The sequence below is a fragment of the Palaemon carinicauda genome, chromosome 8, assembly GCF_036898095.1.
Source record: "Palaemon carinicauda isolate YSFRI2023 chromosome 8, ASM3689809v2, whole genome shotgun sequence".
Classification (NCBI taxonomy): Eukaryota; Metazoa; Arthropoda; class Malacostraca; order Decapoda; family Palaemonidae; genus Palaemon; species Palaemon carinicauda.
In genome coordinates, this window is record NC_090732.1 from 131,104,096 (window position 1) to 131,118,977 (window position 14,882).

The 14,882-nt window shown below is 49.7% G+C and overlaps 1 protein-coding gene across 6 annotated transcripts in view; it reads right to left on the reverse strand.

The window, feature by feature from the left end:
- LOC137645930 (mucin-5AC-like) overlaps window positions 1-14,882 on the reverse strand; it is an 88,891-nt gene that overhangs the window by 31,483 nt on the left and 42,526 nt on the right. The window lies entirely within an intron of this gene.

A 14,882-nucleotide genomic window follows, 5' to 3' on the forward strand; every position in this document is an offset into this window, starting at 1 on the left:
AAAGGCTGCCCTCATCTCCAAGAGATCTATGTGCTGGTACCTTTCTGATTTGGACCATTGGCCGGAGATGTAATGGTGCAGCACGTGAGGCCCCCCCCCCTCTTTTGATGCGTCCGAAAACAACATCAACTCCGGGGGAGAGATGAGAAGATCGACCCCTTTGCAGAGGTTCGGCTCCGCCAGCCACCACCTGAGGTCCGACTGTTCCTCTAGCCCTATGCGGACTAGGTGATCCCAGGAATCGGAGTGCTGTTTCCACAGGGATTTTAGTCGCCACTGGAGGGATCTCATCCTGAGGCGACTGTTGGGGACCAGTCGGGTCAGGGAAGAGAGGTGACCGAGAAGGCGAAGCCAATCCTGCGCCGGGAGCTCTTCCCGACTGAGGAAGACCTGTGCTATCTCCCTCAGTCTCTGGATCCTTTCGTCTGATGGAAACGCTTTATGTGCCTTAGGGTGTCTAATCGCATGCCTAGGTATACCAGTTCTTGAGAGGGGAGCAGTTGAGACTTCTCGAGGTTTACCACGATCCCCAGATCCTAGCAAAACCTTAGAAGCTCGTCTCGGTGGCTGAGAAGGGCCGCCTCCGAGTCTGCCAGAATCAGCCAGTCGTCCAAGTATCTTGGGAGACGGATGCCGACTCTGTGAGCCCAAGATGATACTAGGGCGAATACTTTCGTGAATACCTGGGGTGCTGTGGAAAGACAGAAACACAGCACCCTGAACTGGTAATGCTTCCGATTGAACATGAATCTCAGATACTTCCTGGAAGACGGATGAATTAGGATCTGGAAGTATGCGTCCTTCAGATCTAGAGTGCACATGAGGTCCAGAGGTCTTATCGCTTGTCTGACTGTGTCGGCCGTCTCCATCCTGAAAGGTGTCTGTTGGACAAACCTGTTCAGGGCCGAGAGGTCGATGACTGGTCTCCAGCCTCCAGACGCCTTTTTCACAAGAATGAGTCGACTGTAAAAGCCTGGGGACCCGTCGAGGACCTCCTGGAGAGCGTCCTTCTCCAACATGGACTGGACTTCTGCACTGAGGGCAAACTCCTGTGCGGATCCATTCATACAGGAGTTCAATGGAATCGGCACTCGAGTCAGTAGAGGGAGAGAGAGCGTGAACGGAATACGATACCCTGAATGAATCACCTACACCGTCCAGGGTTCGGCCCCGTTGTAAAGCCACCTCTGCCAGCGGCTTTGCAGGCATCCCCCCACAGGTGTACAAATGGGAGGATTGCCTGTCTTATTGGGACCAGCCTCGGCCAGATCCCTTCTTACCCTTTCCCCCACGGAAGGACTTTTTGCTGTGAAAGGCCTGCTTTGCACCCTTTTTACCCTGCTGTTTTGGGTCTTTAGCCCTTTTTGGCTGAGGGTTCTGCTGTGCTTTCCACTGTGGCTGAGAGGGGTAAGGTCTTGCTGTTAAGGCCTTTTGGATGAGGGAGTCCTGACTGAACTTCCTCCACCTCTCTGCCACCCGCTCGGCATCCTCGGGATGGAACAAAGAATTGCCCTCGAAAGGACCATTTCTCAGACTCGCTACTTCGACCTGAAGGAGATGTCTATGGAGCTTTCCTCTGACGGCATCCCTACTCTTCAGGATAATGTTGGCCCAAAGGTTCACTACCTGATGAGAGAGGAACTCGATGGCCCAAGTGCCGGACAAAAGGAAAGTCTCCAAAGACTTCCTGGAGGACTCCCGAGACAGGTCTTTAGACCGCATCATTTGTCCTAAGGATCCTAACCAGAAATCCAGCCACGAAGTAGCTTGCATGGCGTACTTCGCCACCTTTTCCGGGTTTAAGATTTCAGAGGCCGAAAAGGAGACAGGAAGTCCCAAGAGTTTCTCGAAGGGGGTGGCCTTCGAGAGTGCCTCTATAGAGTGGTCGAGAGGCAGCGTTGGAAGGGATTCTCCGAGGATCTCGTAGTACCTCCTCTGAAACACATACGGAGGAGGTAAGAGCTTGGAGGACAAGTTGGAGCGGAGAGAAGAGGTGGAACCAGTTGCCTGTGACACAGCCTTCTGTTTGGCACTCTTCAACCCCTTTGACCAGGGCAAAGCTGCACTGGTCCTATGAGCTTTCTGAGTGCCATAGAACTGGTCAAGGACCGTTTCTTTTCCATCTAGAGGGGCTGCCGATGGATCTGGAAGTCCACTGATGGAACGGATGCAGGCTAGAACCTGCCAGAAGGCGTGTTCCGACTCCTTCCTCTCATTCTTTGTAAGCTTAGGGCTAGCGGCTGCTGGCAGAGCGTCGTCCTCGAGATCGCTCTGCCCTTCCACGTCCAAGCTCTCATCCATAAGAGCCCGGCGTGGGTCGAAGTCGTCAACTGTATCAACTGGGGATAGGGAGACTACTGGGGAGGTGCTTGCTTCCGGCTGCCTGGGAGGCAGTGAGGAAGAAAGCCTGGCCGAGGATTTGGGAATGTTGAACAAATCCTTCGGTTCCCTCCTACGAGGCCGGAGATCCTCTGTCCTCAAGGGCCTAGAGGACTCCGTCGGCTTACAGGTGGAAGGTAAGTCCATTGCCGTAAGGGATGAATCCCGTCCGGTCGCATGTCGTGCCTCATTAGACACTATCTCGACCGGTAAAGAAGGGAGGGAGTCTCCAAAGCAAGTAACCCTATCCTCCTTGGGAGCTGAAGGACGAATCCTTTTCCATTCCCCCTCTGGCCTGGCCTGTGGCGTCTTGAACTACAGGGGGCTACCCTGAGGTTCATGCCTAATCTCCTCCAGAGGTCTTTTGAGAGGGGATGATCGTCTCCCCTTGCCTGAGGGGCTCGCCTGTGTGAGAACTTCCGACCTCCTCCTAGGATCGGAGGGAGGAGAGGACCCCGGGAAGAGAGGAGGCGACAAGGGAATCCTAGGTATATCACCTAAGGACTGGGAGCCGGGAACGACTCCCTTCATGGCTTGGCGCATTACATTAAATAAGGTGCTAAGCCACGGGGGGTCACGGGCTCCTGTGGAACAAGGGGGAAGATCCTTAGGAAAGGACTGCTCCCTGGGTTTAGGAACCTGGGCAGGTTCCCTAACCCTCTTGTCCGATGGAGGCTTCTCTACAGGCAAGATAGGCACAGGCCTACCCTTAGGGATAGGATCTGGGCTCGGTCGCACAGGGGACCGTTGTCTCTGTTGAGGCCCAAGGGGCTCGAAAGACTGATTGTGAGCGCCAAGATGATCATGCGGTCTTGCGCCAAACTGTTGGTAGGCGGAAGGGGGCTCGCGCGCACCTCTCCCAACTGTGCACACCTTTTTCGCGTTCCTGGAGCACATGAGGTTGTTCGCACACCTGGCGCGCATATGGTTGCTCGCGTGCATGTCGTGCAGTGTTGTTCGCGCGCAACAGGATGTTCGGGTACATGGTGCGCAACAGGATGTTCGCGTACATGGTGCGCAACAGGATGTCCGCACACATGGCGAGCAATAGGCTGTTCGTGCATATGGAGCGCCATAGGATGAACCTGCACGCCATGATCGCCCTTTTGTTTGCATGCGCCAAGGCGCTCGTGCGCGCCAACTTGGCCGTGCGCGCCAACTCGGCTGTGCGCGCCAACTTGGTCGTGCGCGCAAGAGATCTCAGGTTGTTGAGAGAACTCACTGCTACGCTCACCCAAAGGTTCACGATAGCTTGTGTTGTGTGAGCGCGAACGATCAACACAACGAGAGTTTAAAAACTCTCTGTCTTAATAAGAATGACTCTGGTCACGAGAACCCGAAACTTCTGCGTGAACTGTGTTGCGTGAACTCGAAGGAGTAAAGCAACGAGAAACCGGAGTTTGTTAGCGCGACTAGAGTTACGAGAACCCAAGGGTTCAGCGTAACTCAGGTTACGAGAGCCCGAAGGGTCAGCGTAACGAGAAATCGAGATTCCTCTGTCACGAGATCCCAAAGGATTAGCTTGACTGACGGTACGAGAACCCAGAGGTTCAACGTCACCGTCGTTACGAGAGCCCGAAGGTTCAGCGTAACAGAAACCCAAAGGTTTCAAGTCGTGAGAGCCCGAAGGTTCAGCGCGACGGAGACCCGAAGGACTCCTGCTGTCATGAGAACCCGCGGGATCAACATGACTAGAGTCCGAAGACTCACGATAACGCCAGCCCGAAGGGTGATTGCCATAAGACCCCGAAGGGTCAACGTTAGGAGAACCAGCAGGTTCAAAAAGACGTCTCCTCACAGCCTGAGGAGGAGAACGCCCGGAGTGGAGAGGGGTTACCCACCCCTCCATTCTACGAACCTCCGGAGAGGAACGTACAACAGACTCCGCCCGAGGGGGAGACTGAATAAGATCGACAGATAAATCCTCCGCAGAGGAGGAAAGTTCGCCCGAAGGAGAACTACGCTTATAACAAGGTTCTCTTTCCGCCCCTGGAGGAGAACCTAAAGCGTAAGGAGATTGCCGATGCACAGAGGCAACCTTCTCTCGCGAACGAGAGATATGTTCCCCCGAGGGGGAAGCTTGCCTTGGAGAGAGCCCTGCCACCGCCCCTGGTGGGTTAGCTAACTCATCGGCGTTGGAACGAGACCCAAGGTCTGGCAAGGAACAGGCACTCCCTGGAGGAAGAGAAGGAGCCGACTCACTAGGGGAGCCGTCATCCTCGTCTATCCCCCAGGGTTGACCTGGAGTCACAAGCCCTGCACTACTGCTCGACAGTACCCCGGAAGGGCCTGGTCAAGGATTAGCTTCGGGCAGAGATTTGGGTGTAGAGGAAGAAGAAGTCCGCGATTTCTTTGATTTCGAGGAAGACCCCGAAAATGAAGATTCGCGTTTAGACTTCTTCTTCTTACGCGCAAACCTCTCCCACTGGGAGGCAGGCCACTCCCTACACTCGGAACAGGTGTTGTCCCGCGAACACTAAATTCCCCGGCAAGCCGGGCATAAAAGATGTGGGTCTGTCTCCAAGGAAGACATGAAGGGGCCGCAGCGGCGGCCCTCAATCCCAGGACATGTCCGCATAGTGGGACAAAAACCATACACACACCGACACACACAAAAGAAAAAGGAAAAGCAATAAAGTCAAGGCAGGTTGTTAATGGGAGAGAGAGATGGCATGTCTACACTCTACCGAGCCAAAAGTAAAAGTGGTTTCTCAACCGACAGGTGTGAATGAGCGGGGTAGCTAGTCTACCCCAACCCCCTCCCGCTAACTAGCGGATGGGGTAATTATCCCTCACTAAAAGTTAATTTAGGACATCGTTGGATTGTGTCTGTAAGACGAGAGTCAAAGTACAAGGTGATGTGTGATTCAAGGAATGAGGTTAAAGTGTTGACCCCCGGAGTCACTGTCTTGACACATCAGGATGGGTGTTCTGTTCAAGGGGACGGGTACCGTCTACCTGGCCAAAGAAAAAGGAAGAGTGAACGAGTGACAGTTAGGGACACTTCTGTGTTGAATGCTTCTGTCATCTTGCCAGGTGTGAATGTGTCTCACCTGTTAGTTCACCTTAAACTGACTCAACTCGGAACCATGTCCTTAGATCACATCCCTTTCTATGACTAGTTAGTAAATTTAAAAACATCACATAGGACTTTGAGCAAAGGCTTTTATTTAGATAGTATGTGTGTTTTTCTTGCCGTCCTGATTGTACTGGGCATATGTTGTAGGCCGATAGTATGTGGTCCTGTCTGTCTCCAATGTTGGAGGGCAGAGGGGGTCAGAACAGTCTTGCTGACAGATCCTCTGCCGGTAAGGGAAACTTTGGCCTTAGAAACACGAGTTCCAAGGAGGACCTCTCGCCAGGTGTCTCACACAGGCGAAGGTTGAGGGAACATTCCTACACAGGGTGGGGCTCCGGTGTGTCCAAATGAGCCGTCAGGTGTATCGATGAACGTACCATCTCAGGCACGATGTGAAGATGTAACGACCCAGCTGGTGTCGCCTGTAGGTTTAGTGTGCACACAGATGTTTTTTTTGTTTTTATGTAAGGGTTAGGTTGGGTAGGGAATGTTGGGCGTTTGTCAGTGCCTATGGGCCAGGTAGTGAGAAAAGTGAAGAGCGGAATGAGTTCTGGAATGAATTAACTAGGTGTGTAGAAGGACTGGGTAGAAGGAATTATGTAGTCATGGGTGATTTAAATGCTAGAGTGGGCGCTGGAGAGATAGAAGGTGTCATTGGGAAGTATGGTGTACCAGGTGAAAATGAGAGTGGTGAGAGACTGGTAGATATGTGTGTTGAGCAAGAGATGGTGATAAGTAATAGCTTTTTCAAAAAGAAAGATAAAAATAAGTATACATGGGTAAGAGTGGCAAATGGAAGAGTAGTAGAAAGGGCATTAATGGATTATATGTTGATAACTAAAAGAATGTTTGGAAGATTGAAAGATGTGCATGTGTTTAGGGGTATGGCTAACGGTATGTCTGATCATTTTTTGGTGGAAGGAAAATTAGTTGTGGCAAAAGAGTGGGGGAATAAAGTAGGTGGATGTAAAAGGGAGCTAGTGAGGGTTGAAGAGCTAATAAAACCGGGGGTAAAAAGTAAATATCAGGAAAGGTTGAAAATGACATAGGACGAAGTGAAAGTAAGAGAAACTGGCAATTTAGAGGAGTGGAAGTTAGTAAAAGAAAATTTTGTTGGCATTGCAAGTGATGTGTGTGGCAAGAAGGTTGTTGGAGGCAGCATGAGGAAGGGCAGTGAATGGTGGAATGAAGGAGGGAAGGTAAAAGTGGAAGAGAAAAAGAGGGCTTTTGAAGAATGGCTGCAGAGTAATAGTGTAGAGAAGTATGAAAAATATAGAGAGAAAAATGTGGAAGTAAAGCGCAAGGTACGTGAGCCAAAGAGGGCAGCTGACCTGAGGTGGGGTCAGGGATTGGGTCATTCATATGAAGAGAATAAGAAAAAGTTTTGGAAAGAAGTGAAGAGAGTAAGGAAGGCTGGCTCAAGAATTGAAGAGACAGTGAAAGATGGAAATGGAAGGTTGTTAAAAGGAGAGGAGGCAAGGAAAAGATGGGTGGAATATTTTGAAAGTTTGCTGAATGTTGAGGATAATAGGGAGGCAGATATAATTGCTGTTGCAGGTGTTGAGGTGCCAGTGATGGGAGATGAGAATGAGAGAGAGATTACAATAGATGCAGTGAGGAGAGCACTAAATGAAACGAGAGTAGGAAAAGCATCTGGTATGGATGGTGTGAGAGCTGAGATGTTGAAGGAAGGGGGTGTGACTGTACTTGAATGGTTGGTGAGATTGTTTAATATGTGTTTTGTGTTGTCAATGGTACCAGTAGATTGGGTTTGTGCATGTATTGTACCACTATATAAGGGTAAGGGAGATGTGCATGAGTGTTGTAATTCAAGAGGTATTAGTTTGTTAAGCGTAGTTGGAAAAGTGTATGGTAGAGTAATGATTAATAGGATTAAGGATAAAACAGAGAATGCAATCTTAGAAATACAGGGTGGTTTTAGAAGAGGTAGGGGTTGTATGAATCAGATTTTTACAGTAAGGCAGATATGCGAGAAATATTTAGCAAAAGGTAAGGAGGTGTATGTTGCGTTTATGGATCTGGAGAAAGCGTATGATAGAGTTGATAGGGAAGCAATGTGGAATGTGATGAGGTTATATGGAGTTGGTGGAAGGTTGTTGCAAGCAGTGAAAAGTTTCTACAAAGGTATTAAAGCATGTGTTAGGATAGGAAATGAAGTGAGTGATTGGTTTCCGGTGAGAGTGGGGCTGAGACAGGGATGTGTGATGTCACCGTGGTTGTTTAACTTGTATGTTGATGGAGTGGTGAGAGAGGTGAATGCTCGAGTGCTTGGACGAGGATTAAAACTGGTAGACGAGAATGACCATGAATGGGAGGTAAATCAGTTGTTGTTTGCGGATGATACAGTACTGGTTGCAGACACAGAAGAGAAGCTTGGCCGATTAGTGACAGAATTTGGAAGTGTGTGTGAGAGAAGGAAGTTGAGAGTTAATGTGGGTAAGAGTACGGTTATGAGATGGACGAGAAGGGAAGGTGGTGCAAGGTTGAATGTCATGTTGAATGGAGAGTTACTTGAGGAGGTGGATCAGTTCAAGTACTTGGGGTCTGTTGTTGCAGCAAATGGTGGAGTGGAAGCAGATGTACGTCAGAGAGTGAATGAAGGTTGCAAAGTGTTGGGGGCCGTTAAGGGAGTAGTAAAAAATAGAGGGTTGGGCATGAATGTAAAAAGAGTTCTATATGAGAAAGTAATTGTACCAACTGTGATGTATAGATCGGAGTTGTGGGGAATGAAAGTGACGGAGAGACAGAAACTGAATGTGTTTGAGATGAAGTGTCTAAGGAGTATGGCTGGTGTATCGCGAGTAGATAGGGTTAGGAACGAAGTGGTGAGAGTGAGAACGGGTGTAAGAAATGAATTAGCAGCAAGAGTGGATATGAATGTGTTGAGGTGGTTTGGCCATGTTGAGAGAATGGAAAATGGCTGTCTGCTAAAGAAGGTGATGAATGCAAGAGTTGATGGGAGAAGTACAAGAGGAAGGCCAAGGTTTGGGTGGATGGATGGAGTGAAGAAAGCTCTGGGTGATAGGAGGATAGATCTGAGAGAGGCAAGAGAGCGTGCTAGAAATAGGAATGAATGGCGAGCGATTGTGACGCAGTTCCGGTAGGCCCTGCTGCTGCCTCCGATGCCTTAGATGACTGCGGAGGTAGCAGCAGTAGGGGACTCAGCATTATGAAGCTTCATCTGTGGTGGATAATGTGGGAGGGTGGGCTGTGGCACCTTAGCAGTACCAGCTGAACTCGGTTGAGTTCCTTGTTAGGCTGGAGGAACGTAGAGAGTAGAGGTCCCCTTTTTTGTTTTGTTTCATTTGTTGATGTCGGCTACCCCCCAAAATTGGGGGAAGTGCCTTGGTATATGTGTATATGTGTGTGTATTAGTACTTTGGTTTGTAAACACTTTGCTAGTGTGATATAACTATTTGAGAATATGATTGATAACATTTTTGATGATTTTTTCTTTTTTATATGCGATGGCCATTTTGGTTTTTTGTATAGTACTGTATGTACCTCTTTTGCTTATGATGTCTCTGTGGATCTATATATTTTTCTTTTCCATAGGGAATGGTTTGGTTTTATGTACTGTGATTTTTTGTCAAGTGTTATTATACCATGTTTCTAATTACAGAATCCAGGGCGGAGAGTGAGACCAAGATATGTAACGCCTCCACTGTAATCTGAGATTAGCAAAAGCAAAGTTGTCGCTTAGGCGAGCCTGAGGATTAAAATCCCAAGTTGAGTACTTTTTTTTATATGATTTGTTTTACTCAAGGAAGTTTTCAGATTTCAGTTGCTAATGTGTAACCTTTGGACATTTTGATTATCAGTTTTTTCTTGCCTATAGTTGTCAAAATGTTATTTTCATTAGTAAAATAAATTTTTGAATATACTTACCCGATGATCATGTAGCTGTCAACTCCGTTGCCCGACAGAAATCTACGGTCGGGATACGCCAGCGATCGCTATCCAGGTGGGGGTGTACACAACAGCGCCATCTGTGAGCAGGTACTCAAGTACTTCTTGTCAACAAGAACTCAATTTTCTCCTCGGTCCACTGGTTCTCTATGGGGAGGAAGGGCGGGTTCTTTAATTCATGATCATCGGGTAAGTATATTCAAAAATTTATTTTACTAATGAAAATAACATTTTTCAATATTAATCTTACCCGATGATCATGTAGCTGATTCACACCCAGGGTGTTGGGTGGAGACCAGCATACATGTTAAAAAAGAAGCTAAGTATCCCGTATTTCATTTTATCAGTTATTCAAAATAACAAACATAAAATAAATAAGTACCTGGTAAGGAAGTCGACTTGAACCATTACTCTGCCTTTTTTAAGTACGTCTTCCTTACTGAGCCTAGCGGTCCTCTTAGGATGCTGAACGACACCTAGGTGCTTAAGTATAAAGGGCTGCAACCCATACTAAAGGACCTCATCACAACCTCTAACCTAGGCGCTTCTCAAGAAAGAATTTGACCACCCGCCAAATCAACCAGGATGCGGAAGGCTTCTTAGCCGACCGTACAACCCAAAGAACAACAATAAAAAGTATTCAAGAGAAAGGTTAAAAAGGTTATGGGATTATGGGAATGTAGTGGCTGAGCCCTCACCTACTACTGCACTCGCTGCTACGAATGGTCCCAGGGTGTAGCAGTTCTCGTAAAGAGACTGGACATCTTTGAGATAGAATGATGCGAACACTGACTTGCTCCTCCAATAGGTTGCATCCATAACACTCTGCAGAGAACGGTTCTGTTTGAAGGCCACTGAAGTAGCCACAGCTCTCACTTCATGTGTCCTTACCTTCAGCAAAGCAAGGTCTTCTTCCTTCAGATGAGAATGTGCTTCTCTAATCAGAAGCCTGATGTAGTAAGAAACTGCGTTCTTAGACATCGGTAGAGAAGGCTTCTTGATAGCACACCATAAAGCTTCTGATTGTCCTCGTAATGGTTTTGACCTTCTTAAATAGTACCTTAGAGCTCTAACTGGGCAAAGTACTCTCTCTAGTTCGTTCCCCACCAAGTTGGACAGGCTTGGGATCTCGAACGACTTAGGCCAAGGACGGGAAGGAAGCTCGTTTTTAGCCAAAAAACCGAGCTGCAAGGAACATGTAGCCGTTTCAGATGTGAAACCTATGTTCCTGCTGAAGGCGAGGATCTCACTTACTCTTTTAGCTGTTGCTAAGCACACGAGGAAAAGAGTTTTTAATGTGAGGTCCTTAAAAGAGGCTGATTGGAGCGGTTCAAATCTTGGTGACATTAGGAACCTTAAGACCACGTCTAGATTCCAGCCTGGAGTGGACAACCGACGTTCCTTTGAGGTCTCAAAAGACCTAAGGAGGTCCTGTAGATCTTTGTTGGTGGAAAGATCCAAGCCTCTGTGGCGGAAAACCGCTGCCAACATACTTCTGTAACCCTTGATCGTAGGAGCTGATAGGGATCTTACGTTCCTTAGATGTAACAGGAAGTCAGCAATCTGGGTTACAGTGGTACTGGTTGAGGAAACTGCATTGGCCTTGCACCAGCTTCGGAAGACTTCCCATTTAGACTGATAGACTCTGAGAGTGGATGTCCTCCTTGCTCTGGCAATCGCTCTGGCTGCCTCCTTCGAAAAGCCTCTAGCTCTAGAGAGTCTTTCGATAGTCTGAAGGCAGTCAGACGAAGAGCGTGGAGGTTTGGGTGTACCTTCTTTACGTGAGGTTGACGCAGAAGGTCCACTCTTAGAGGAAGAGTCCTGGGAACGTCGACTAGCCATTGCAGTACCTCGGTGAACCATTCTCTCGCGGGCCAGAGGGGAGCAACCAACGTCAGCCGTGTCCCTTTGTGAGAGGCGAACTTCTGAAGTACCCTGTTGACAATCTTGAACGGCGGGAACGCATACAGGTCGAGATGGGACCAATCCAGCAGAAAGGCATCCACGTGAACTGCTGCTGGGTCTGGAATCGGAGAACAATACAACGGGAGCCTCTTGGTCATCGAGGTAGCGAATAGATCTATGGTTGGCTGACCCCACAGGGCCCATATTCTGCTGCAAACATTCTTGTGAAGGGTCCACTCTGTGGGGATGACCTGACCCTTCCGGCTGAGGCGATCTGCCATGACATTCATATCGCCCTGAATGAACCTCGTTACCAGCGTGAGCTTTCGATCTTTTGACCAAATGAGGAGGTCCCTTGCGATCTCGAACAACTTCCTCGAATGAGTCCCTCCCTGCTTGGAGATGTAAGCCAAGGCTGTGGTGTTGTCGGAGTTCACCTCCACCACCTTGTTTAGCTGGAGGGACTTGAAGTTTATCAAGGCCAGATGAACCGCCAACTACTCCTTGCAATTGATGTGAAGTGTCCTTTGCTCCTGATTCCATGTGCCCGAGCATTCCTGTCCGTCCAGTGTCGCACCCCAGCCCGTGTCCGATGCGTCCGAGAAGAGACGGTGGTCGGGGGTCTGAACAGCTAATGGTAGACCTTCCTTGAGAAGAATGCTGTTCTTCCACCACGTTAGAGTAGACCTCATCTCTTCGGAAACAGGAACTGAGACCGCCTCTAGCGTCATGTCCTTTATCCAGTGAGCAGCTAGATGATACTGAAGGGGGCGGATGTGGAGTCTCCCTAACTCGATGAACAGGGCCAGCGATGAAAGTGTCCCTGTTAGACTCATCCACTGCCTGACTGAGCATCGGTTCCTTCTCAGCATGCTCTGGATGCATTCTAGGGCTTGATTGATCCTTGGGGCCGACGGAAAAGCCCGAAAAGCTCGACTCTGAATCTCCATGCCCAGGTAGACAATGGTCTGGGATGGGACGAGCTGGGACTTCTCTAAATTGACCAGGAGGCCCAGTTCCTTGGTCAGATCCATAGTCCATCTGAGATTCTCCAGACAGCGACGACTTGTGGGAGCTCTTAAAAGCCAGTCGTCTAAATAGAGGGAGGCTCTGATGTCTGCCAAGTGAAGGAATTTCGCAATATTCCTCATCAGTCTGGTAAACACAAGAGGTGCCGTGCTTAGGCCAAAGCACAGGGCTTGGAACTGGTACACAACCTTTCCAAAGACGAATCTTAGGAAAGGTTGGGAGTCTGGATGGATGGGGACGTGAAAGTATGCGTCTTTCAGGTCTAACGAGACCATCCAGTCCTCCTGCCTGACCGCTGCTAGGACCGACTTCGTCGTCTCCATCGTGAACGTCTGCTTGGAGACAAAAGCATTGAGAGCACTGACGTCCAGCACCGGTCTCCAACCTCCTGTCTTCTTGGCTACCAGGAAGAGACGGTTGTAAAAGCCCGGGGATTGATGATCCCGGACTATGACCACCGCTTCCTTTTGTAGCAAGAGCGACACCTCTTGTTGCAACGCTAGCCTCTTGTCCTTCTCCTTGTAGTTGGGAGAGAGGTTGATGGGAGACGTAGCTAGAGGGGGACTGCGGCAGAACGGAATTCTGTAACCCTCCCTTAGCCACTTCACAGACTGAGCGTCTGCACCTCTGCTCTCCCAAGCTTGCCAGAAGGTCTTGAGTCTGGCTCCTACTGCTGTCTGGAGAGGAAGGCAGTCAAAACTTGCCTTTTGCGGACTTGGAACCCTTCTTGGACTTGCCACGGTGACTGTCTGCACGGGTACCTCCTCTGCTGGAGGCTCTGCCACGAAAGGGCGGGATGAACCTAGAAGCAGGTGTGTCAACTGCTGCAGGGCGGAAGGGTCTAGGCACGGAAGGTAAGGTTTTAGCCTTACGTGCAGAAGATGCCATAAGATCATGAGTATCCTTCTGGATAAGTGAGGCAGCCATCCCCTTAATCAGCTCCTCCGGAAACAGACACTTGGAGAGAGGAGCAAACAACAACTCTGACTTCTGGCAAGGAGTGATACCAGCTGATAAGAAGGAGCAAAGATGTTCTCTCTTCTTAAGGACTCCTGATACATATGAAGCCGCAAGTTCACCAGACCCATCCCGAATTGCTTTGTCCATGCTAGACATGATCAGCATGGCCGAGTCCTTATCTGAAGGGGAAGTCTTCCTGCTTAAGGCTCCCAAACACCAATCGAGGAAGTTGAATATCTCGAAGGCACGAAAGACTCCCTTCAACAGATGATCTAAATCGGAAAAGGACCAGCAGATCTTCGAACGTCTCATAGCCAACCTGCGGGGAGAGTCAACCAGACTTGAGAAGTCGGCCTGGGCAGAGGCAGGAACCCCCAAGTCGGGTTCCTCTCCCGTGGCATACCAGACGCTCGACTTGGAAGCAAGCTTGGGAGGCGGAAAGACGAAAGAAGTCCTTCCCAGTTGCTTCTTGGACTGCAACCAGTCCCCCATAACCCTCAAAGCTCTCTTAGATGATCTGGCGAGAACAAGCTTGGTGAAGGCAGGCGCAGCAGACTGCATGCCCAGAGCAAACTCGGAGGGAGGAGAACGAGGGGTTGCAGACACAAACTGCTCAGGATACAAGTCCCTGAACAAGGCAAGGACTTTACGAAAGTCTAAGGAGGGAGCAGTAGACTTGGGCCCTTCAAAATCAGAGTGAGGCTCATCCAGATGTGCAGCTTCATCATCCGATACCTCATCATCCGAAAGCTGAGTTGTAAGAGGTAAAGGCAGAGCAGAAAGCTGAACGGCTGAATCCGGCAGTACGGGTGCATGCGTACCTGCGGATCCAACATCATGCCGCTGCTGGTCGGTCTGCGAGCTGGCAACAACAAAAGCAGAGGGCTGGTGTGTGGGAGGGTCTGCGGTGGGATGAGGAGCATGCGGTAAGGTATGCAGAGCATGCTGTAAGGTATGAGGCTCATGCTGCATGGTATGCGGAGCATGCTGTAAGGTCTGCAGAGCATGCTGCATGGGCTGAGGAGAATGCCGCATAGTGCTGGAACCCGGCAACTCCTGATGCGGCAGCTCACGCATGTTAGCAGATGGTGCAGCAAGAACATGCGTCTGGCAGGGAGGACTGCGCATCGGTGGTGGAGCTCTCACAGGTGGAGTGTGGGAGCAGGCAGCCGCAGTATCTGCTGAGCGCACAACCTCGGCGGGTTGTAGGTTAACAGGAGCCTTCTCAGCATGATACTCCTGCATGAATGCAGCAAGCTGAGACTGCATAGTCTGCAGCATGGACCACTTAGGGTCTACTGTGGTTGGAGCAACAACAGACGGAGCAGTAGCCTGTTGAGGGACCACTCTACCTCTCTTGGGAGGTGTGCAGTCATCAGATGACTGCGGCGAGTCCGAACTGACCCAGTGGCTACACCTGGGCCGTTGGACTAGCTCGGAAGGGACCTTACGCTTAAGCGGTCGTGAGACCTTGGTCCACCGTTTCCTCCTGGAAACCACTTCCACAGACGAGGAATGTAAGGGCTCATTCGTCTGTATGTGGATGGGACGATCCTTAACAGATACGTCCGCAACCACTGAGGATACATCCGTGCGCCGA